The following is a 22,136-nucleotide window of genomic DNA, read 5'->3' as shown; positions in this document are numbered from 1 at the left end:
TGCAAACAGTCAGGGGAAGAGCAAGAGGCAGACACCTCAGTCAGGACAGAGCAAATGGCAGACACCACAGATGCAGGGAAGGGCTGAGATACAGACACTGCAAATAGTAGGGGTCGAGAAGCAGACAATGCACACAGGCAAGAAGCAGACACTGAAGACAGTCGGGGCGAGAAGCTTAAAATGCAGACAGTCGGGGCGAGAAGCAGACACTGCAGACCGTGGAGGCGAGAAGCAGACACGGCAGGCAGTCGGGGCGAGAAGCAGACACGGCAGGCAGTCGGGGCGAGAAGCAGACACGGCAGGCAGTCGGGGCGAGAAGCAGACACGGCAGGCAGTCGGGGCGAGAAGCAGACACGGCAGGCAGTCGGGGCGAGAAGCAGACACGGCAGGCAGTCGGGGCGAGAAGCAGACACGGCAGGCAGTCGGGGCGAGAAGCAGACACGGCAGGCAGTCGGGCGAGAAGCAGACACGGCAGGCAGTCTGGGCGAGAAGCAGACACGGCAGGCAGTCTGGGCGAGAAGCAGACACAGCAGGAAGTCTGGGCGAGAAGCAGACACAGCAGGCAGTCTGGGCGAGAAGCAGACACAGCAGGCAGTCTGGGCGAGAAGCAGACAGCAGGCAGTCTGGGCGAGAAGCAGACAGCAGGCAGTCTGGGCGAGAAGCAGACAGCAGGCAGTCTGGGCGAGAAGCAGACAGCAGGCAGTCTGGGCGAGAAGCAGACAGCAGGCAGTCGGGGCGAGAAGCAGACAGCAGGCAGTCGGGGCGAGAAGCAGATAGCAGGCAGTCGGGGCGAGAAGCAGACACGGCAGACAGTCGGGCGAGAAGCAGACACGGCAGACAGTCGGGCGAGAAGCAGACACGGCAGACAGTCGGGCGAGAAGCAGACACGGCAGACAGTCGGGCGAGAAGCAGACACGGCAAACAGGCGAGAAGCAGACACGGCAAACAGGCGAGAAGCAGACACGGCAGACAATAGGGCGAGAAGCAGACACAGCAAACAGTCGGGGCGAGAAGCAGACACAGACAGTCGGGCGAGAAACAGATACTGCAGGCAGTCGGGCGAGAAGGAGACACTGCAGGCAGTCGGGGACGAGAAGCAAACACTGCAAGCAGTCTGGGTGAAAAGCAAAAACTGAAAGCAGTAGGGGCGAGAAGCAGACACTGCAGACAGTAGGGGCAAGAAGCAGACACTGCAGACAGTAGGGGCAAGAAGCAGACATTTGTGGGAAAAGCAAGCGGCGGACATCACCCGCAGTCAGGGAATAGCAATAGGCAGTCACTGCAGACAGTGAGGCTAGCGGTGAAGAGCCATATGCCAGACATTAGGTTGGGCATGACAAACAAATGGCGGAGACAGACTCCACGGAGAGAGAGTCAGTGGTAAGCAGGTCAGACTTCGCAGACAATTATGAAGGAAGGAACACAACTGTGGGGGTTAGAATGGCGGACACTGCAGTCAGGGCAGTAAAAGTGGCAGACAGTCGGGGGAGTGGTCGAGAGGCAGCTACTTCAAACTGTCATAGGAGGGTTGAGAGGCAGATACTGCAGACAATCCGAGGAGGGGCCAAGAGGCAAATACCGCAGACACTCCGAGGAGGGGGCGAGAGGCAGACACCGCAGGCAGTCCGAGGAGGGGGCGAGAGGCAGACACCGCAGGCAGTCCGAGGAGGGGGCGAGAGGCAGACACCGCAGACAGTCCGAGGAGGGGGCGAGAGGCAGACACCGCAGACAGTCCGAGGAGGGGGCGAGAGGCAGACACCGCAGACAGTCCGAGGAGGGGGCGAGAGGCAGACACCGCAGACAGTCCGAGGAGGGGGCGAGAGGCAGACACCGCAGACAGTCCGAGGAGGGGGCGAGAGGCAGACACCGCAGACAGTCCGAGGAGGGGGCGAGAGGCAGACACCGCAGACAGTCCGAGGAGGGGGCGAGAGGCAGACACCGCAGACAGTCCGAGGAGGGGGCGAGAGGCAGACACCGCAGACAGTCCGAGGAGGGGGCGAGAGGCAGACACCGCAGACAGTCCGAGGAGGGGCGAGAGGCAGACACCGCAGACAGTCCGAGGAGGGGCGAGAGGCAGACACCACAGACAGTAAGGGGAGGGGCGTGAGGCTGATACCGCAGACAGTAAGGGGAGGGGCGAGAGGCAGACACCGCAGACAGTAAGGGGAGGGGCGAGGCGAGAGGCAGACACCGCAGACAGTAAGGGGAGGGGCGAGAGGCAGACACCGCAGGCAGTGCAGGGAGTGGCGAGAGGCAGACACCGCAGACAGTCCAGAAAAAGGCGAGCAGCAGAAACCGCAGACAATCAGGGGAGGGACAGACAGCGCAGTCGGGGGAGGGGTGAGAGACACCGCAGTCAGTCGGAGGAGGAGTGAGAGACACCGCAGTCAGTCGGAGGAGGGGTGAGAGACACCGCAGTCAGCCGGAGGAGGGGTGAGAGACACCGCAGTCAGCCGGAGGAGGGGTGAGAGACACCGCAGTCAGCCGGAGGAGGGGTGAGAGACACCGCAGTCAGTCGGAGGAGGGGTGAGAGACACCGCAGTCAGTCGGAGGAGGGGTGAGAGACACCGCAGTCAGTCGGAGGAGGGGTGAGAGACACCGCAGTCAGTCGGAGGAGGGGTGAGAGACACCGCAGTCAGTCGGAGGAGGGGTGAGAGACACCGCAGTCAGTCGGAGGAGGGGTGAGAGACACTGTAGTCAGTCGGAGGAGCAGTGAGGGACACCGCAGTCAGTCGAAGGAGCAGTGAGAGACACCGCAGTCAGTCGGAGGAGCAGTGAGACACACCGCAGTCAGTTGGAGTGGGGCAAGAGAAAGACACCAAAGACAGTTGAGGGTGCAAGAAGCAGATAATGTAGACAACTGGGGAAGGAACAAAAGGCAGACAACACAAACAGTCAGGCAGGAGCAAGAGGCAAACACCACAAACAGGGGAAGGCAAACACTGCAGACAGGATGGGCAGAAGACAGACAGTGCAGTTAGGGGGGGAGAGACAGACACTGTAGACAGTCGTCGGGTGAGGTAGACACTGCAGACAGACATGGGGCAAGGTAGACACTGCAGATAGATGTGAGGTAGACACTGCAGACAGACGTGAGGAAGACACTGCAGACAGACGTGAGGAAGACACTGCAGACAGACGTGGGGCGAGGTAGACACTGCAGACAGACGTGGGGCGAGGTAGACACTGCAGACAGACGTGGGGCGAGGTGGACACTGCAGACAGACGTGGGGCGAGGTGGACACTGCAGACAGACGTGGGGCGAGGTGGACACTGCAGACAGACGCGGGGCGAGGTGGACACTGCAGACAGACGTGGGGCGAGGTGGACACTGCAGACAGACGTGGGGCGTGGTGGACAATGCAAACAGGCGTGGGGCGAGGTGGACACTGCAGACAGACATGGGGCGAGGTAGACACTGCAGACAGACGTGAGGTGAGGTAGACACTGCAGACAGACGTGGGGCGAGGTGGACACTGCAGACAGACGTGGGGCTAGGTGGACACTGCAGACAGACGTGGGGCTAGGTGGACACTGCAGACAGACGTGGGGTGAGGGAGGCACTGCAGGAACACTTGAGGGATGAGAGTCGGACACCTTAGAGGAAGGGGAACAGGCAAAGACTCAGGGTTGGCAAAAGGCAGACACCGCAGACAGTCAAGGAGGAAAAGGCAGACACTAAACTCAGGGAGAGAGAGGCAGAATCTGCAGTCAGGGAGAGAGAGGCAGAATCTGCAGTCAGGGAGAGAGAGGCAGAATCTGCAGTCAGGGAGAGAGAGGCAGAATCTGCAGTCAGGGAGAGAGAGGCAGAATCTGCAGTCAGGGAGAGAGAGGGAGAATCTGCAGTCAGGGAGAGAGAGGCAGAATCTACAGTTAGGGAGAGTGAGGCAGAATCTGCAGTCAGGGAGAGAGAGGCAGTCAGGGAGAGAGAGGAAGACTCTGCAGTCAGGGAGAGAGAGGAAGACTCTGCAGTCAGGGAGAGAGAGGAAGACTCTGCAGTCAGGGAGAGAGAGGAAGACTCTGCAGTCAGGGAGAGAGAGGAAGACTCTGCAGTCAGGGAGAGAGAGGAAGACTCTGCAGTCAGGGAGAGAGAGGAAGACTCTGCAGTCAGGGAGAGAGAGGAAGACTCTGCAGTCAGGGAGAGAGAGAGAGGCAGACTCTGCAGTCAGGGAGAGAGAGAGAGGCAGACTCTGCAGTCAGGGAGAGAGAGAGAGAGGCAGACTCTGCAGTCAGGGAGAGAGAGAGAGGCAGACTCTGCAGTCAGGGAGAGAGAGAGAGGCAGACTCTGCAGTCAGGGAGAGAGAGAGAGGCAGACTCTGCAGTCAGGGAGAGAGAGAGAGGCAGACTCTGCAGTCAGGGAGAGAGAGAGAGGCAGACTCTGCAGTCAGGGAGAGAGAAGCAGACTCTGCAGTCAGGGAGAGAGAAGCAGACTCTGCAGTCAGGGAGAGAGAAGCAGACTCTGCAGTCAGGGTGCAGTCAGGGAGAGAGAAGCAGACTCTGCAGTCAGGGAGAGAGAAGCAGACTCTGAGAGAGGCAGGGAAGGCAGACACTGTAGTCAGGGAGGGAGAGGCAGCCACTATACTATAGTATAGTGACTATAGTCAGCCGGGGGAGAAGAGGATACCACAGACGGTCATGAGGGAGACACAGCACACAGGGAGGCAAGAGGCAAACATCACAGTCCGGGGTGAGGTAAACACCACAGGCAGTCGGGACATCAGAGGGAGACAATCAGGGATGACGTAGAGGCAGACACTGCAAACAGTTTGGAGGCAAGTGGCGGGCAGCATAGATATTAAGGGAGAAGAAGGATGGAAGGCTAGTTCAGCAGGCAGTCGCGGAAGGGTGAAGTAGCAGACACTGCAGGCTATCAAGAGGCAAAAGCGAGACACCAGGCAGTCAGAAATGAGTAAAGGCAGACAGCACAGTTAGTTGAGGGTGGGGAAATGCAGGCACCGCAGACTAACCTGGGTGGGGAAAAGACAGACAGCAGACTATTGGGAGTGCTAAGCGGCAGACACCGTAGACAGTGTGCTGGGGTAGGGACACCGCAGACAACTGGGAAGAAAGCAAACACCACAGACAGTTGAAAGAAAGGCAGACAACATGAAGGTGACCTGTCCGCAGCTTACACAGATCATCCGTGAACTTACCCTAATGTTCGTTGTACGTTGTTGATCTTTTAACATATGTCATTTCCCCATAATTTCAGCTCTTCCGGGTCGCATAACAACCGAGCCAGCGACAAACATATTCTGAGAGATGTCTGAGTACGAGAGGAACAGCTAATGTGTAATGTGACCCAGGATTGGAGCATTGATAACATCCCAGCCAATCGTAGTGCGCAACACAGAATTCCGAAGTGCTGATTGGCTTTGGAGGGCCCGTGTGTCTTTGTCCTAGCTGTCTGCCGACAGTCGGCTGGTCCCGCCCACTTTGGTGAGTAGTGGGCAGTGGACTTGTCTGGAGGTTACCTCGAGTAGAAGTGGTCTCCAGACAGCAATGTCTGTCTCCGGGAAAGTTAGGCGAGGTTAAGTAGCTGCTTGAATGGAGGAGCAAGGCTAACCCCGGGTGATCTGAGGTGTGTAATGGTTGGATCTGACACCTGATGTCGCTCGTTTTATAAAAATCACAAAACGGACACATTCTCAACGACACTAAAAGCTGAAATTACTTTTTTTCACACGTGAGACACAGTGACCCTTGAAAATTAGACAAGTGCAGTAGAATCCCCGTGAAAGTGCGCTTTAATATAAGAAGAAGAAAACATAATTAAAAGGCAATATTAACACATATTAACGAGTTGCACTAATAAGAGTTCTTGTGAAAATGTTGTTTATTAATGTTTACCGATGTGATTAAATAGGCCTAGGGTTTCTAAAGCTTTCTGTTGAGAATGCACCATTTAGAAATGTCGGCGCAAAAACGTGTACAAACATGATTCGATTGTGAAATGTCGCATAGTTATACTACAGCTTCTATAGTTTATGAAAAATGCAAAACAAATTTTGGGATGTGAATTTAGAAAATGATACATTACATGAATGTTGAGAAAATTGGTGGTACTATGGTATTACTAACGCTAGCTATTTTCATGTAATGATTTGTGAAAGTTCTATATATTCTTTATTTTGAATTGATTTAATTACATTATATTAGACATTGGTTAAGAGCTCATTTCATTTAAACGTGTGATGCGAACTTAAAGGCCTTTTTTAAAATGTTTTTTCTAGTACTGACCTTCTTCCCTGATTTAATACAATGGTTCATTTTTCACTAGTGAAATGTTGCTTTATCTGTGCTGTGCATGTATGCACTCTGACATTCCTGAATATTTCTTCAACGTTCACAGTGAAATATTCATATGGAAACAGAATTTCAGCTATTGCTATAGATGATTACTTTGTATCTTTTGTTTACAGATATTAGGCCTATGTAGACTCTCAATCTTTAGATTCTTATGACCAGCATGGAAAACTATCTCACTGTTTCAAGTGTACTAGGTGACATTATGCAAATATAGACACGTGATAGTCTTTCGATGGTGGTGTGATGCTACACAACTGGAAATTGCTGGAGACTAAAAGACGAAACCCCAAAGGAGGGGCAACGCCATACTTTCCTTTTCCCCATATGAGAGGATGCTACGCTGACCTATTTTTGATGAACTTTTCTCGTATTTTTGGACTGCCTTACTGAAGATACAGTCGGTAGCTGATGGACTGGAACTTCTTTGCCGTACCATTTCTGTGTTTCATTCCTTTATTTCATTGTGTATGCTAATGGACTCACCCTTAATGGAGTTTAAATCTTAACCCTTTCCCCTATCTTCGTAGGATTTGAGCTGTTAGACAACAAACTATCTTTCTGCCTCAATGGTGGCAGGACTCTGTAACTCTGTAGCTGATCCTGATTATAACCATACGAGAAAGCATGCTTAAATATTTAGCACTGTTAAAGAAGCTGTGATATTTTTAACTGAACTTCTCAAGAAATTGCTCTTGGCAATGAGCTTTGAATCGTTAATACAATAACCAGTTTAATCAAATATCTGCCTGAGTCTATTATTAAGTCCTGTTAGTTTTTTCATTCAAACTGTGCTGTTTACGAATGATTTAAATGTGTTGTAGGGAGAATCAACGAGCTCTGATAGAACATCACATGTTACTTCTTCTTTTTTACGTTGCTGTTGCAGAGATTTCTGTCTGCATAATCCTAACTCGACTTAGATTCTTAAGCAGGTTGGGCCTTCCTGTTGCTAGTCTTTATTTCTACAGCATGGTTTTAAGAGTGGTGTACCTAATTCTGATCTCCAGTTTGTGAATTGGCTGTCAATTAATGGTCTTTATTACTAGCAACTAGCAAAGGGGACCCCTCTAAAGGAAGCTAAGGTCAGGGAGAAGAGGGGAACACAGTTAAGAAATTATATAAGACAAGCTCCCTCACAACCTATATTTCTTGAACTTTTTAGAAATCATCTAGTATGGGCTAAACATTGTTGTATATACAATTTGACACTTTAACAGTATAATTTGTTTATCATAGTTTTATTATTCAAAGATAGTTATATCAAAATACATTTAATTTTTTTCATTTTTTTTATATAAGTCAATAGAAACATATATTTTCATTTATATTTAGCTTTTTTTATACATAGTTACACACTACCAACCCATGGTAAACTACATATACCATGTGACTCCGGACCCCTAAGAACAATAATACAAAACAGTTTTCTTTATGTCAATTCATAAATTCACTCAATCACAACCAAACACATTCATACATCACCCCAAAAAAACAATATTCATATCTGGATCATGGGGAGACTTAGAACTGATTAGTCTCCACAGCCCTGTCGTATAAACTGGTACAACAGGGTTTGGACAGAAGGTCGACGCGCGATCCGGTGGGTTAGAAACGGATGCCAAACCACATTCCTCAGGATCATGCCAAATTGAATGGTTTATTTCAACCAACCAAGGGGTACAGAGGGTGTAATCATATGCCTGAAATCTGGAAAGTGCCGGCACTGTTGGATTTGACCACTAGGTACTAATCACTTCTAATTTTTCTCATTCCTGTGTGATCATGGTAGATGCTCCATACATCTGAATTCAATAACCCGAGCGGATTCCTAAAAGATGCACACCATGTCGACACCGTTGATTAATTACTTTGCGGTATATATATTTCGTGGATTCGTGGTTGTACCGGAGGGTAAACAGTTCTTAGTTGATGCGGTCCCACTCAGGGAATCCCACGACGATTTTCGACCAAGCTCCGTGTCTCTCATATAGTTGTGACGGTACAATGGTCCTCATTGGTCAGCTAACATAGTGTTTGGTTACCCTAATTTTGAACCCTCCTATCAGCGGAGCAAGATTTGTCAGAGGATCATTGCCTCTGTGGTAAATGGATGTGCTGCAGATTGTCTAATCGTAACGTGCCCAGTACGGTTAGAGTAGTAAAGGAGAGTACATTTATATAATACATTTTTTACCATGCTTATGCGGCAACACACCCACCCTACTTTCTGTTGCCCATGATTCTGGGTCTCAGGATGGGTCGCTGTATGGTGATAGACAGACAGCATGTCGAACATTGTGGTATGACTGGCTGGGCAGGTCCTGTGGTGCCCGCTCCTGCGCGGGCACGCTGCAGGTATGGCACTGGCAATGCATGGACACAGAGTCATTATGCTGGTGTAATCTATTTGGCCTTGAGCAGCCACTCCTCCCTTTATGTATTCCATCTGACCGGACTGGCCCTCGGTATGGGCTGCGGCTACAATGTATTGTATTGCCCAGTGGCACTCTACGTCCCTTCCAACTTTTATTAACTGAAAAACGACTTTTATTTACATCATGCACACATTAACCACAGCATCTGACGTGGTGCTGGGTTAGGGTGAAGACCATACTTCTGGCCTCCATATCTCTCGTACCAGGCAGAGGGGTAACAGATTTGACTGGCCCATTGGAGGTGTCTAGGTGCCGAGGACCTCCTGCGGGAGCAGGCCCACCAGTCATTGGCGTGCCTCTGGGTTTGCAGGGGCGACCTTGGACACCACCCCAGAGGGGGTTGGATGTCACAGGCTCTCCAGGGAACATCTCCTCCAGTTCCTCCCGGTTGTCACCGTACTCCTTGGGCAGGGCTGCTACTCATTTGAACCAGGAAAAATGTTGGCCTTCTGTAGCATGGCCCCACTGGATAGTAACCATGGTTCCCTGAATGTCCACAAATTCCAAATTTCCTTTTCAAAGTGTGTACGGATCTTCCACCCAGGGTGGCAATCCCGCATGATGACCTGGCCATCCACCGAGCCATTGTTTGCTGGACCTGGATAGCATGTTTGTTCATGTTCCTCCGTTTCTCCTGAGCTGCTTGAGTATCAAGGTTCATGGACTACCAGTTGGGCCCAGCTGGGATGCTGTCTCTGGTAGGCCTCCGAAGCAGCAGGTCGATGAGTGTAAAGCTTGTGATGCTATGCGTAGTTTTCTGATATGCCCGCAGGAATCAGTGGAGGCAGTACTCATCATCCTCACCCTGCTCCACCTCTAAGCGAAGGGCTCGGTTCAATGTGCACTTAAATTGCACCACCTCCCCATTGGCTTGGGGCCGTTGTGGAGTCACTCTTCTGCGTTTCATATTGAGCAACAACTGATACTCTTGTAAGTCCTGCCCTTGGAATGCAGATCCATTGCCGATCTTTACCTCGTCTGGGAGCCCTTCCCGGGAGAACACTTTTTACAAGACTGAGTTCACTTTTGAGAAAATTATGGATTGCACCCGCTCAACTACAAGATGCTTTGAATGGCTTTCCACAATCACCCCTGTAAGCTGGCAATCTGGGAAGCTCACAATCAAAAACAAGACCGATCAGGGCTAAACTCACTTTAAATGTAAAGGATTGAACATGGGTCTACAACGTATTGTCCCCATTTCGAAAAGTTCAATTTTATCAATCCTCATTGCCCTATTCTCAATATTTTAAAAAAAATTCACTCTTGGGTTTATCCGTCACTTCACCCAAAATATACCCCCAAATAATCAGATGTTTTCAAAAATTGTATGAAGAAGAGATGGCACCTCATGTGCGCAACACTAAAGGAGCTTACTGGTTGGTCCTCACCAGCTATGCCCACGTTTCTCATCATTGGTGGCCATCTCGAACTGTGAAAACAAAAAAAGTGTATAATATGAGCAGTAAAGGTGAAAAGAGTGTTTTGTGTATATGTCACAATAGGAAAGACCCTATGAAATCGAAAATATTTCTATAATTAAAATTGAGTTATAACTCACGTATACCACAAGATGCTTTTATTCAAATCTCGTGAGTTTACTCAAGATTAAAAAACAACTGCATGTTGCAGACCAAATCAGGATGAACCATCATGTTTCTTTGCCTGTTGATTTAGCGGCAATTTCGTCAGGGCTTGAGGTCATCAATCACCTTACTAGGCTTCAATTTTGTATTCTACGTGACTAATAAACACAAAGAGGAAAAAAGATTAAAATCGTCCAACCAGTTGACCACAAAACAAAAGCTGTTTTTAAAAATAAAACAGTCAAAAAGTTTTTTTTAATCACTGTGTCAGATATGTACCAGGTGATAGCCGAGGCCTCTTGCACCAGCTAATCACCTTGCCACAGGACAATTCATTCGAATGTAACACCCTGTTAATGACACATTTGTTGCCGAAAATCTGTTTGGAAAAACATACACCATAATTGTTTATTCTGTACATGCTGAACAGTCATATGTATGTACACTGGTCACGCCGTCCTACAGTCTGTTATTACTCTCTCTGTAGCGGCAACTTAAAAATGCTGAAGTTTCACAATTACATCGGAAAACGGCCTTCATTTAACACCGTATCCATGGTCTCACCATCGCAGCCATCCACTACAACAGTTAGCCCTCATTAGCGTCCGCCGCCACCCGGCATTTGTGCGTACGGACCCCCACGCCAAAACGAGACTCTAGGAACTCCTGTGCTGTTGTGTTCCAGTTCGTCACTCACTCATACTAACTTACCCCGCAGCCGCAGTAACCTACTCTCACGCTTACTGCACACCCCAGACGGGCAAGCTTTTCCTCATAGTGACCACACCGTCATCCGCTCCACTCAACACGCATGCACAGACGTCACCCAAGGATTACACTGACACTTTCATTGTGGGTGAAGAACTGCTGCAGGTTTATTTCATACAACATAAGTATGACGATAAGTGGGTTATCTTACGGGCGATCCAGGGCAAGCAGCCCCTCGCTGCTCCGCCTGCCTGGCGAGCCAGCACGCACGGTGGGTCGATGCCCTGCAGTGCGGCACATATTTTCAGATCATCCACTGGATCACGTGATCTGTCTACTACTCCCGCCCCTTTTGACGGGGGCGGAGCGTGTTGTGGCACACCCCCGGTTGGTCAGGCCCCCCAACCGCCCGAAGGACTAACGGGGTGCCGTCGCGCTCTTCCCAGAACCTCCTTCGGCTCCCGGACCTTGGCTCGGGCACCCTTACTGGGCCGGACAGGGGTACCCTTACTGTACCGCCTGTCGCAGAGGTACCCTTACTGTACCCTTCTGCCTCCAGATCGCCCTGTAACTCCGCCTGCAACTCAAGAAAAAAAACATTAAAACATTCTAATAGCGCGCTACCTCCGCCGCGCAGGGTAAGCGGAAGGGTGGGAATCCGCGTGGCCAGGAGGAGCGGCACAGGAATCAGAGGAAGATCTGAGGGGGTGAGGCGCCTAAAAAGGGGGGTCTAGCCTCGCCCACCCTATTGGCACGCCTCCCAAAGACGAACCCATTGGGGGCCTCCCCTCCCCGGGGCGCGGCCTCGCTAGCGAGGCGGAGCGGGGGGGGGGGGAGGCTCCGACGGGCGGCCACTAGAAGGCTGCCCTGCTGATGTCCCTCTGCGTGGGATGCGGGCAGCGGCATAGTGACCACACCGTCATCCGCTCCACTCAACACGCATGCACAGACGTCACCCAAGGATTACACTGACACTTTCATTGTGGGTGAAGAACTGCTGCAGGTTTATTTCATACAACATAAGTATGACGATAAGTGGGTTATCTTACGGGCGATCCAGGGCAAGCAGCCCCTCGCTGCTCCGCCCGCCTGGCGAGCCAGCACGCACGGTGGGTTGATGCCCTGCAGTGCGGCACATATTTTCAGATCATCCACTGGATCACGTGATCTGTCTACTACTCCCGCCCCTTTTTCACGGGGGCGGAGCGTGTTGTGGCACACCCCCGGTTGGTCAGGCCCCCCAACCGCCCGAAGGACTAACGGGGCGCCGTCGCGGTCTTCCCAGAACCTCCTTCGGCTCTCGGACCTTGGCTCGGGCACCCTTACTGTGCCGGACAGGGGTACCCTTACTGTACCGCGTGTTGCAGAGGTACCCTTACTGTACCCTTCTGCCTCCAGATCGCCCTGTAACTCCGCCACAGCTCTGGGGAGGCTCCCGTCGCTGCCAGAGCCCCCCTTCCCTCCATTGCTGCTACTGATGCCCTGCCCTTGCTAGCGCCTCTTGCACGTCCAGCAAGAACATGTCCATCCCTACCCTGGGCAGGTGTACCCCATCCGGCTCATAGAACCCCTCCACCTTCTCTTGGATCAATGCATGTCTGATGAAGCCCATGCCCCTGCGTTCCATGAATTTTTGCATGGACCTATTGACCCTTCTGCGTGATCGATCTACTGCTGCCGGAGTCCTGGCCCCCCTCCAAGTCTTGCGGGGGACGATCTCCGACCACCACAGTTCGCATGAACCCAGTGCCTGGCTGATGGCTGGCAGGTCCGCTTGCATGGACAGAAGCAGGGCCCTCCTTCCCCTGGAAACAAGGTCATTTCCCCCAAGGTGCAAGATGATGACCGACGGCAGTACCCCCCCAGCCGCCAAACGCTGTTCAATTGAGCCCCGTGCTTCACTCCATTTCATCCCCGGGGAGCCCAACCACACAAAATGCGTGTTAACAAAACTCTGCGGCCAATTCCTGTGCACTGCCCAGCGTTCCAACCTCGTGATGTAGGAGTGTCCCATCAACCATACCTGGTGACCTGCCAAATGAAACGATGAAGCAGCTTTTAGGCAGTTGTATATTTATTTGCACACAAAATTTCATGGGGGGTACCTTCCTCCTGTCGTCTGACTCCCCTTGCCCTTTATACGCCTGATCCTTCCTATCCTGGGTGGGCCGGCACATGTGTTGTACCCAAAGTTGGATCTCCTTCTGATCCCACCCCAGGTCCGGGCATATGGCCATTCTTTTCCGGAAGTCTTGGTCATAATAGAACCAGCCCAACCCCCCAGAGAGCCTCGCCTCTTCTTGAATCGTGCTGGCATACTGCATTAGGGCCTCACTCTGTTCTGGAAATTTCTGGGCCACCACTGCCGCCAATATGTTAAACGCTGACGTCCAGTTCTCAACTGTCTTGTCAGGCCAGCGCTGATATCTGACTCTTTCCTCTTCCTTACGCCCCATCTTTCTGGTGTCCACCCCTGCCGACCCGTGCATAAGTAGTGTCAGGGTGTCTATGTACTCCCGCCTCCATATCCCTTCTTTTGCGGCCTGCGGTACCATCCACGCCAGGGAGCAGCGGCCAGATGCCAATGGTGCCTGAGTGACAAGGGGTCTGGGAACCTGCCCTGCGCCCTCCCCTGATGGGACAGCAGAACCTGAGGGCACCGCGGGCGAGGGCTCGGGGGGAACCTTGGTGGAGTCCGGACCATTTGCAGGTGGGGGGGAGAAACCAATGCACCAACCGTGGGTGCCACCGCTGCAGTAATTGCGATGGGACTAGCATTCCCTGTGAGTGACAGCACCGGAGCCCCCCCAGGCTCACCATTACGTGATTCCGCGGCTGTGTTCTGACCTGCCCAAACTTGGAGCACGGGGGCTTGGGCTGCCGCGGGCACCGCCGCTGGGGTGACCTGCGGCACCACCGCTGGGTGACCTGTGGCGGGGCAGATAAAGCGTCCAAACGACTCTGGAATACAGTCATGAGGCTGAGCATTTGGTCCATGGCCTTGCCCATTTGCGCCATGTCCGTGATGCCTGTGGCAGAGTCATGCGCCACCGGTGTTACAACAGCCGGCACGGTGTTACGTGGAGCAGCCGCCTGCCGTTTCTTTGCAGGCGGGGCCTCAGGCATGTCTTTTGTTGTGGGCTTGCGTACCCGGGTAGACCTCCAGGGCTCCGCCCCGAAGGGCCGGGGGTGCCCTCGGCTGGGGGGGATGCGACAGCCACGCCCGAGTCGTCCTGCCTGCGGGCCTCAATAAAACCCTAAACCCACGCCGGGCCCTTTTCACGAGCGATCGCCATAAATTCCGCCCACATTCCGTCTTGCGGTGCGCTCGGCTGCGTCTCATCGATCGACGTCTCCTGGGAGAAAAGTGGACCCGGTGTCCCGATATCCTCCATGGTGCGGTGCTCGACCTTTGCGATCACGGCTGCACTTGTTCCCCCTTTGCGCTTTTTCCCACGGTCCCTTGCTCCTATCGTTTGCGGGCAGACCCCGGCCGATCTGTAGGGAGGGAGAGAAACGGCGTTAGCACGGTGGAATCAGCTAAGGCAACATAGTCGGTAACCAAATTAAACCCCTTCTGCAACATATTCTGTCTTCTAATCTGTCAGCTGTTGGCCAAAGACCTCAAATCAACTTTGCAAATAACCAAAGGCATGCCTCTATGAAACGTAGCAACCGGCTGCCCACATGCGGAAAACACGCCCTCTACATGCAACTCAGCACCCACCCTACACCGCAGGCAAGAGAGCAATGCAATCACTGCCAAGTGCGAAAGGCCCACAGGACAGCCCACTCAACATGCTGACTGTTCGCATGGCAAGATTCTGGCCGGGAAATACGAAGCGCGTGTAGTCCGTGCCTCCTGTAACGTGCAACGCGGACCGGGGGGGGGGGCTTCACACGTTGCAGGGCAGTCGCGCGCACTTTTTTAAAATTGTTTTTTGCAGGTAGCGGGGCATCTAACTGCACACCCAGGAAGGGGGGCTTCGTGTGCACCCTGTTGTATATAGCGCGCATACGGCCCAGGGTTATTGGAGAGCTCCACGTTTTGGCACCAACAGCAAAGGATTGGGGCCTGGCCCTACCGCGGCTTGCTCGCGAATTAGACTAGGAGGCGGGGGGGGGGGCGCTGCATGAGAGCGCCGTACGCTGCACACGCCTAGCGGCGCTGGGGCTCGCTCCCACATCTCACGCGCACATTGTTTTGGGTCTTGGGGCTGCGTGGACTGAGACCCTTGGCGGTCTCGAACCCTTGTCCCGTTCGATCATAGGCCCCCGGTGCCCGTTGCTATCGCGCAGGCTTCCTGTGCAAGCCAGCCGGGGCGCACCTACGGGCCCGACGCTAATAAAACCCGTGGCCGCGACCCGCTCCGAGGTTGTTTCGCCCCCTTGACGGATACAGTTTAAATATAACTTTGTACATCATGAACGGTATGTTGTATCTTACGAATGCCTGGCAGAGTAAATTATCTCACAGCATTTAGGCCGTCCTAATGCCGTAGGCAGTGCACCGCTCGTCCTAGGAATACGGCAACAAACAAAGCCTCCGAAAATACAGTGACACCATTGCCCGATGCAGTCGGGGGCGCCGCGCTCACGAGCCCAGCCACTGCTTCATGGCGACCCGCACGGGGGGGGGGGGGAGCTGGCTGATACCCGCGCTGCTGCATGGCGATTCTCGTCCAGCGCCGAAACTTGCAACCTATCCCGACACCTATGTGCCAGATCTGTCCTCTTCCTGCGGGAGCCAGCCACGTTGTACCCGGCGGCTGATACTCAGGTCCTGTAGGAACATTGGCCCGTACGGAGATCAAACCCGCGACCTAACCATTATTAGCACAACGCTCTAACCAGCTGAGCTAAGCGACCAACGCGCGCTTCGATTACCATGCCCCCGGCTGACCTCCAGGCCATTGTTAACGATGCTGTGGCGAGTGACCTGGAGTTGCATTCGCGGCATAAGCATGAGGCTGGGATTGACGTGGGGTGCATTGGTAAGACCGGAGACATTCACGGTATCACGGAGCTGTGATCGCTCAAACAAATTGCCACTAAAAGTCACCAAGCCGGGGCATATGATGGCCAGCGGGGGTGGGTCGCGAGCGGGGGGGTTATTGCGGGGTTTCGGCGGGAAGGACGGTTGTGCGGCCGGCGCAGCCGGGCGATGTTCCCCCTAAACAGGCAGCCCATCCCGCACTCATGGCCGCCCTGCGGCCTGGCAGCACTCGAAGTCGCACCACGAATATGGCCTATAACCCCGTCGCATAGTCCCTCAGAGGCGCGTGGCCCCACTTGTGCCCCCCCCACCCGTGGCCATCTGAGCCACAGGGCCCCGTCAACCTGGTCATGCCCAGGGACAGGGCCGGGGTGGGAGGGGGGTAACAAGACTCACCGTTGCTTGTAGTACGAAACGCACGACGACGTAGGGGGGGGCCCGATCGCAACCGCGTGGTCCGGATGGCACGTCGCTGGTGGAGAAGAAATCCGCGTGGCCAGGAGGAGCGGCGCAGGAAGCAGAGGAAGATCTGAGGGGGTGAGGTGCCTAAAAAGGGGGGTCTAACCTCGCCCACCCTATTGGCACGCCTCCCAAAGACGAACCCATTGGGGGCCTCCCCTCCCCGGGGCGCGGCCTCGCTAGCGAGGCGGAGCAGGGGGGGGGGAGGCTCCGACGGGCGGCCACTAGAAGGCTGCCCTGCTGATGTCCCTCTGCGTGGGACGCGGGCAGCGGCATTCCGGTGCACTATCGCAGACACAAAACTCTATTTAAGAGCACGTCCAGGAGCCCGGAAGTGCACAGACTTTCTCATAATAAGTGGGCGTTTCTCTCGAAACTACCAGTGCCATCTTAAACTGGTTATTCACCTCTGTTAGACCTGACACCATTGGCGTGGGTCTCCCTTCCATCTTTCGCTTTTGTCTCCTCTGTGTTTGCTGTTGTTAGATGCTCTGGGCGCTGTGCCACTGCCATTCAGTGCCACAGCGCAAATGCTCCCTAGTGTAAAAGGACTGTCTGAATTGGTATTCCCCTAACCCTTGCTGACCCAGGGAACATGTTTGAAGAATCGAATTTTGTATGCCTGAGTTCAGAATATTTGAGTGCGTCTTTTGGTGGGGATCATTTTTATATTCTGTGTGAGGGAGTGCCACTTTTGAGAAGTTGGTATTTTCTTGCCTCTATCTTCCCATGTGCTCTGCTGTTATGTGTATTGGTTGTCTGGTTTTGGAGGGACAGGGCAGGCTGAGCCCAACCTGGATTGAACAGAGATCTGCAGTTGGGGTATGGGGAGGGGTGACCCTTTGATCTGAGCAGGGCTGTGCCTGGCAAGGTGAATGATGGCTCCACCTCCCACTGTGCATCTGATGGCAGACCCCCTCTTCCTGAAAGGCAGGATGCCGCCTCATTAACAACGTGCTCCAGGACGACCCCAAACTGGTTCTGGCTGGGTTCAGCGACTTGTGACTTTTGAGAACAAAGACTTTTGGGGTATAAATATCTGTGCTAAAACTCCTACACAGTGTGTTACTTCGGGATGTCAAGACGAACCTCTGTCCGTGTAACTAGAGGAAAAGGACTTTGAAACTTTTATCTATCTTGCTGAAGCAACTACCCAAGGGCCTGATTTGAGCTTGCCTCCTGCCGAAGTCTCAGGGACATTAGACTTCACCCATCAGCCCGCATTTGCCTGTGCTACGAGAATCATCGCTATCGCTATTGTGGGCCTCTGCAGCTGAGGAGCTGTTGCCGCTGAGAGCCTGCATCTGTCTGTGCTACAAGAATCATCGCTATCACTATTGTGGGCCACTGCAGCAGAGGAGCTGTTGCCGCTGAGAGCCCGCATCTGTCTGTGCCTCGAGAATCATCGCTATCGCTATTGTGGGCCGCTGCAGCTGAAGAGCTGTGCCGCTGAGTGCCCGCCTTTAATCCCCGCCTCAGGATCATCATGAGTGCACGCCGCAGACCTCCGCAGCTGGGGGCTGTGGCTGCTGCGAGTCCACCTGTCATCATCGCGGCTTCCTCCCGAAGCTGCGTGCCGCGGCCCTTTCAACTTCAGGTACATTGTGCATCACCGGGTCGCATACACCCCGGCCTCGAACTAAGTTTGTTTTACCTGCTTGTGATTGCTGTGATTGCTTTTTTTAAGTGATTCCATATTTAAGTGCATTGTGGCTCCTTGGTCGCTTTTGAACCGTTTTTAAGCCTATATAAAGATTCTTATTTTTCGATAACTACTTGTGTGGTGTCCCTTTGTCGTGTCTTCACTGCGTTATTGTGTATGGTCATAAATGCTTCACACACTGCCTCTGAGATAGGCCTGTCTGCTTGTGCTACGTTACCCAGGCCCGGACTGGCAATGCCGGGCACCGGGCAATCCCCCGGTAGGCTGCCAGGGGTGGGGGCCGGTTTTTTAGCAGGGGGCCGGTTTTGTTGTTGGGCCGGTTTTTTGTCCAGCGTGCCGCATTAATCAATAAATAGAGAAGTAGTACAGACCGACTAGAGACCTGCTAGTAGTAGTCTACGTCTCTCCTCGCTGATCCGTGCGGGGGCAAAAAAAAAATCACACCATCAATAAATCTCCTGATTTCTTTTTCTGTACTAGTGCTGTGCAAATGCAATCGAGATCATTATTTAAAATAGGGAAATAGGGAGTGGGTCGCGTGCGGCGCAGATGTCTCCGCCGCCGCGTCTACGCTGTCTCAGTTCGCCCACCGTAGGGTGTGGGAGGGGCGCGCGGCATTGGTGGTGACATGACATGCGTATTGGTGTTCGCGCAATAAAAAGTGCGCGTGACCCGTGAGGCCAGAGCATTCCAGAACAACTAAGCCAGCCAGAGACTGAGAGGCACGCTGCACGCACCCCATAATTTTATTTATTTGTAGTAGCCCCTGCCCCTGCTTGCGTGTCCCACTGTCCCTTTCTGCTCCTTGCTGCTGCTGCCAACTGTCTGCAGACTGCCGCCGCCCCTCCGCCCGCAGGTTAGTGCATTTTTGCAAATTTAATTTTCATCATGGCATTGGCACTAGTCTGTGGGCCGGGCCGGGATTAAAACAAAAGATATAGAGGCGGCCTGCAGCCGGCAGCCACTTCGGAAGTACTGCAGTCAAGTGTTGTGAGGACGATGGGTTTTTTGGTGCAGCAGCTTCTGCTATGGGCTCACTAGCTCCAAGATAAGGAAATATGATCGCAGGAGCTCACTGTTGTATTTATCAGGTAGTTGTGGTGGGGGGAAGGGGGGAGAGGGAAATCTTGCGAAAGCACCCTCACAAAAAGGAATTTAGAAACACCTGGCCTCCTCACTGAAATCTCAAATAACATACGGCAATAACACCCCCCCCGCACGTTGCACTCGTTCCCTACGCGCCGGATGGGGGCTGGTCTGGGAAAATTTTCCAGGGCTGGTTTCAGTTCCCAGTCCGGCCCTGACGTTACCACAGGGTTGAGCGAGGGTTATCAAGGGGTGTAGCCCCTTACTCTGACTTAGGAAGAAGGGTCCCTATTTGGAGATTGGAGAAGGGTCCCTATTTGGAGATTGGCGCCAGCCACTGCCCACTAGAGATCCCCCTTTCCAGCAACCTCACATAGAATGATTCTTAGAAATGCAAAGTGCAATGTCACCCCCACTTAAAACCTGGATCATAAAAACAGTCCAATACACAAAAGTGTCGGTTATCGATGTTGTTTATAATTGGGACCCTTTGCTCAGAAAAACTGCATACATGTGTAAGCCAAAATTCGTTAACTCACATCCAGCACATATCCATAAACACGTGGATGTAAGATAACATTCTCCCTTTCAATATTCATAACTTCCATATCCAAATAAAACACTTAATATCAAGCAGAGAACTGAACCATTTAAATCGACACAGAATGAATACCACTCGTGTCTCTCATATACACACCCATAAAAAACGTGATGTTAGACAAACGTCTGCCAATATTATATAAGAAGGTAAGACATGTCTATTGAGCCCAATATTCGTCTTAAACCTTAGTCATGTGAAAGTAACGTGTATCACCCTTTGAACCAGATCAGGGACAGTTACTTACTACGACCTATTATCCACTGATCTTGTTCCATTCAATGAAATCGTTCAATCCAATCTGGTCTGCCTTCTCCATAAAAATCCAACGAGGTTCTTTTTCGTTAATATTCTCTCAATATTGCACGTCTCATCCACTACTCGTTCCAAGACAAGCCATTTAAGTGTTTTCACATCATCATTCTGTTCTTTGAAATGTTGTACCAGCCTCGTGGTTAGTTTCCCTGACTTAATGGTACTAAGATGTTCCTGAATGCGAATTTTCACCTTACGTGAAGTAAGGCCTATGTAGTGAAGCCCACATTGGCAAGTGAGTCGATAAATATCGTTGGCCATATTACAATTGCTGAATTTTGTCATATGCCAAGTTTTACCATTCAGTAATTGTATATTTTTGGTTTTCCCAGTCAAATTGCAGACAGAACAACCCCCACATGGATAATGGTCAGATGGAATTGTTGACTCTCTATTCTGTATTACTGGTCGGGTATGAACCAGTTTGTCCTTTAAATTGCCTGCTCGTCTAAAAGCAAACCTGGGTTCGGGCATCTTAAATTCCGCTGAAGACAGTAAAGACCAATGTTTAAGAATGGACTGGCAAATTTTAGTTGCTAATGGATCAAACGTCATGACAACTGGCAGACAATCATTGTTCTTTCTCTCATCCTTTTCAAGTAAGGCACTCCGTGGAGTGTTAAGTGCTCTTTTCCTGGCATTATTAGCTATCCTTCTAGGATAGGCACTCTGTATCAGCTGGTCTTTGAGATTTTCAGATTGCTGCATAAAGGATTCAGTGGAGGAACAGTTCCTGCAATATCGCAAGAACTGCCCCACGGGCAGATTGTCACGTAAAGCCCGTGGGTGGAATTATTGATAGTGAAGCAATGAATACTTGTCAGTGATCTTTTGGTGTACAGTGGTACATAGTTTTTTATCAACCACCGCAATATCCAAGCCCAAATATACTGCCTTAAGATTGCTGAAAGTCCATGTAAACCTAAGGCTAGTATCTAACCCATTGAGCCGATTCAAGAATGCAATGAGCCTCCTCTCAACTCCAGACCAAATACACAGCGTATCATCTATATACCTATTCCAGAAGCAGATATTCATTTGGAAGAGGTTAGATGGATGGTTAAGTTAATTCTCTTCAACCTGGCCCACATAAATGCAGGCCAGGCTGGGCGCAAAATTTGCGCCCATAGAAGTCCCTGATCCTTGTAAAAAAGATCATTCTTGTAGCTAAAATAGTTGTGTGTTAACGCCAACTCAATACACTGTAGCACAAATGATTATGGAGTGTCGTAAAACCATTCCTGCTCCCCAAGACCACGCGCTGCTGCCACCAGCTTGGCATCTTGGGGTATGCAGGTGTACAGTGACTCGATATCTATAGTCACAAGAAATTCTTGATCAGGGTCAAAATCCAGCTGTTCCAAGATGTTTAAAATGTCCATAGTGTCCTGGACATAGGAAAGTTGTTTAAGCACTGACTCTCTTAAGAAAAAAACTGAAAATTGAGATAAAGGTTCCAGGACAGATTGTATTCCCGATACTATTGGACATCCTGGTGGTGGCCGTTGGGCCTTGTGTATTTTCGGCAGTATATAAAATGCCGGAGTCCTGGGTTTCAGATTTATTAAAAACTCTGCCTCTTTGACAGTGATCCATTTTTTCTCTTTAGCCTGTCCGACCATTGTTTTGATAATCTCCTGAAGTTCATTCACAGGATCACGGGCAAGCAGTCATTACAATGACCATTCCCCCCTTATCGGCAGACTCTATAGTTATTGCCTGGTTATTTTGTAGGCTCACAATCACCTGCCAGTTGTCACAACTCATATTGTTAAAAGTACCTTGTCTTTCTTTCTGTTCAAGGGCAGTGATCTCTTCATGTACCAGCTGCTCAAAAACTAAGACATCAGGACCCACTGAAGAATCTGGAAATCTCTCAAAGACCATGCTGACACAGACCAAGGTTGTAAACAAGGCTCTTCTGTGAGTACCGGTGCAGATCATTGTTCCCCGCTGGTGATTATGCATGAGTGGCAGCCAC

General features: G+C 51.7%; 1 protein-coding gene across 4 annotated transcripts in view; it reads right to left on the bottom strand.

Moving 5' to 3' along the window:
- Positions 1–5,287, bottom strand: part of REV1 (REV1 DNA directed polymerase) — a 489,784-nt gene extending 484,497 nt beyond the window's left edge. For 2 of the 4 annotated variants that reach the window (XM_085622772.1, XM_085622774.1), the window contains exon 1: positions 5,154–5,287. The gene's annotated coding sequence lies outside the window, so the exon portion shown is untranslated. The remainder of the gene's footprint in view (positions 1–5,153) is intronic. The other 2 variants (XM_085622773.1, XM_085622775.1) reach the window with 2 other exon arrangements.
- Between the last annotated feature and the right edge of the window lie 16,849 nt (positions 5,288–22,136).

Source organism: Triturus cristatus, chromosome 8 (genome assembly GCF_964204655.1).
Source record: "Triturus cristatus chromosome 8, aTriCri1.1, whole genome shotgun sequence".
Lineage (NCBI taxonomy): Eukaryota > Metazoa > Chordata > Amphibia > Caudata > Salamandridae > Triturus > Triturus cristatus.
The sequence above is the reverse complement of the archived record's forward strand: the minus strand, read 5'-3'. Positions and strand labels throughout refer to the sequence as shown.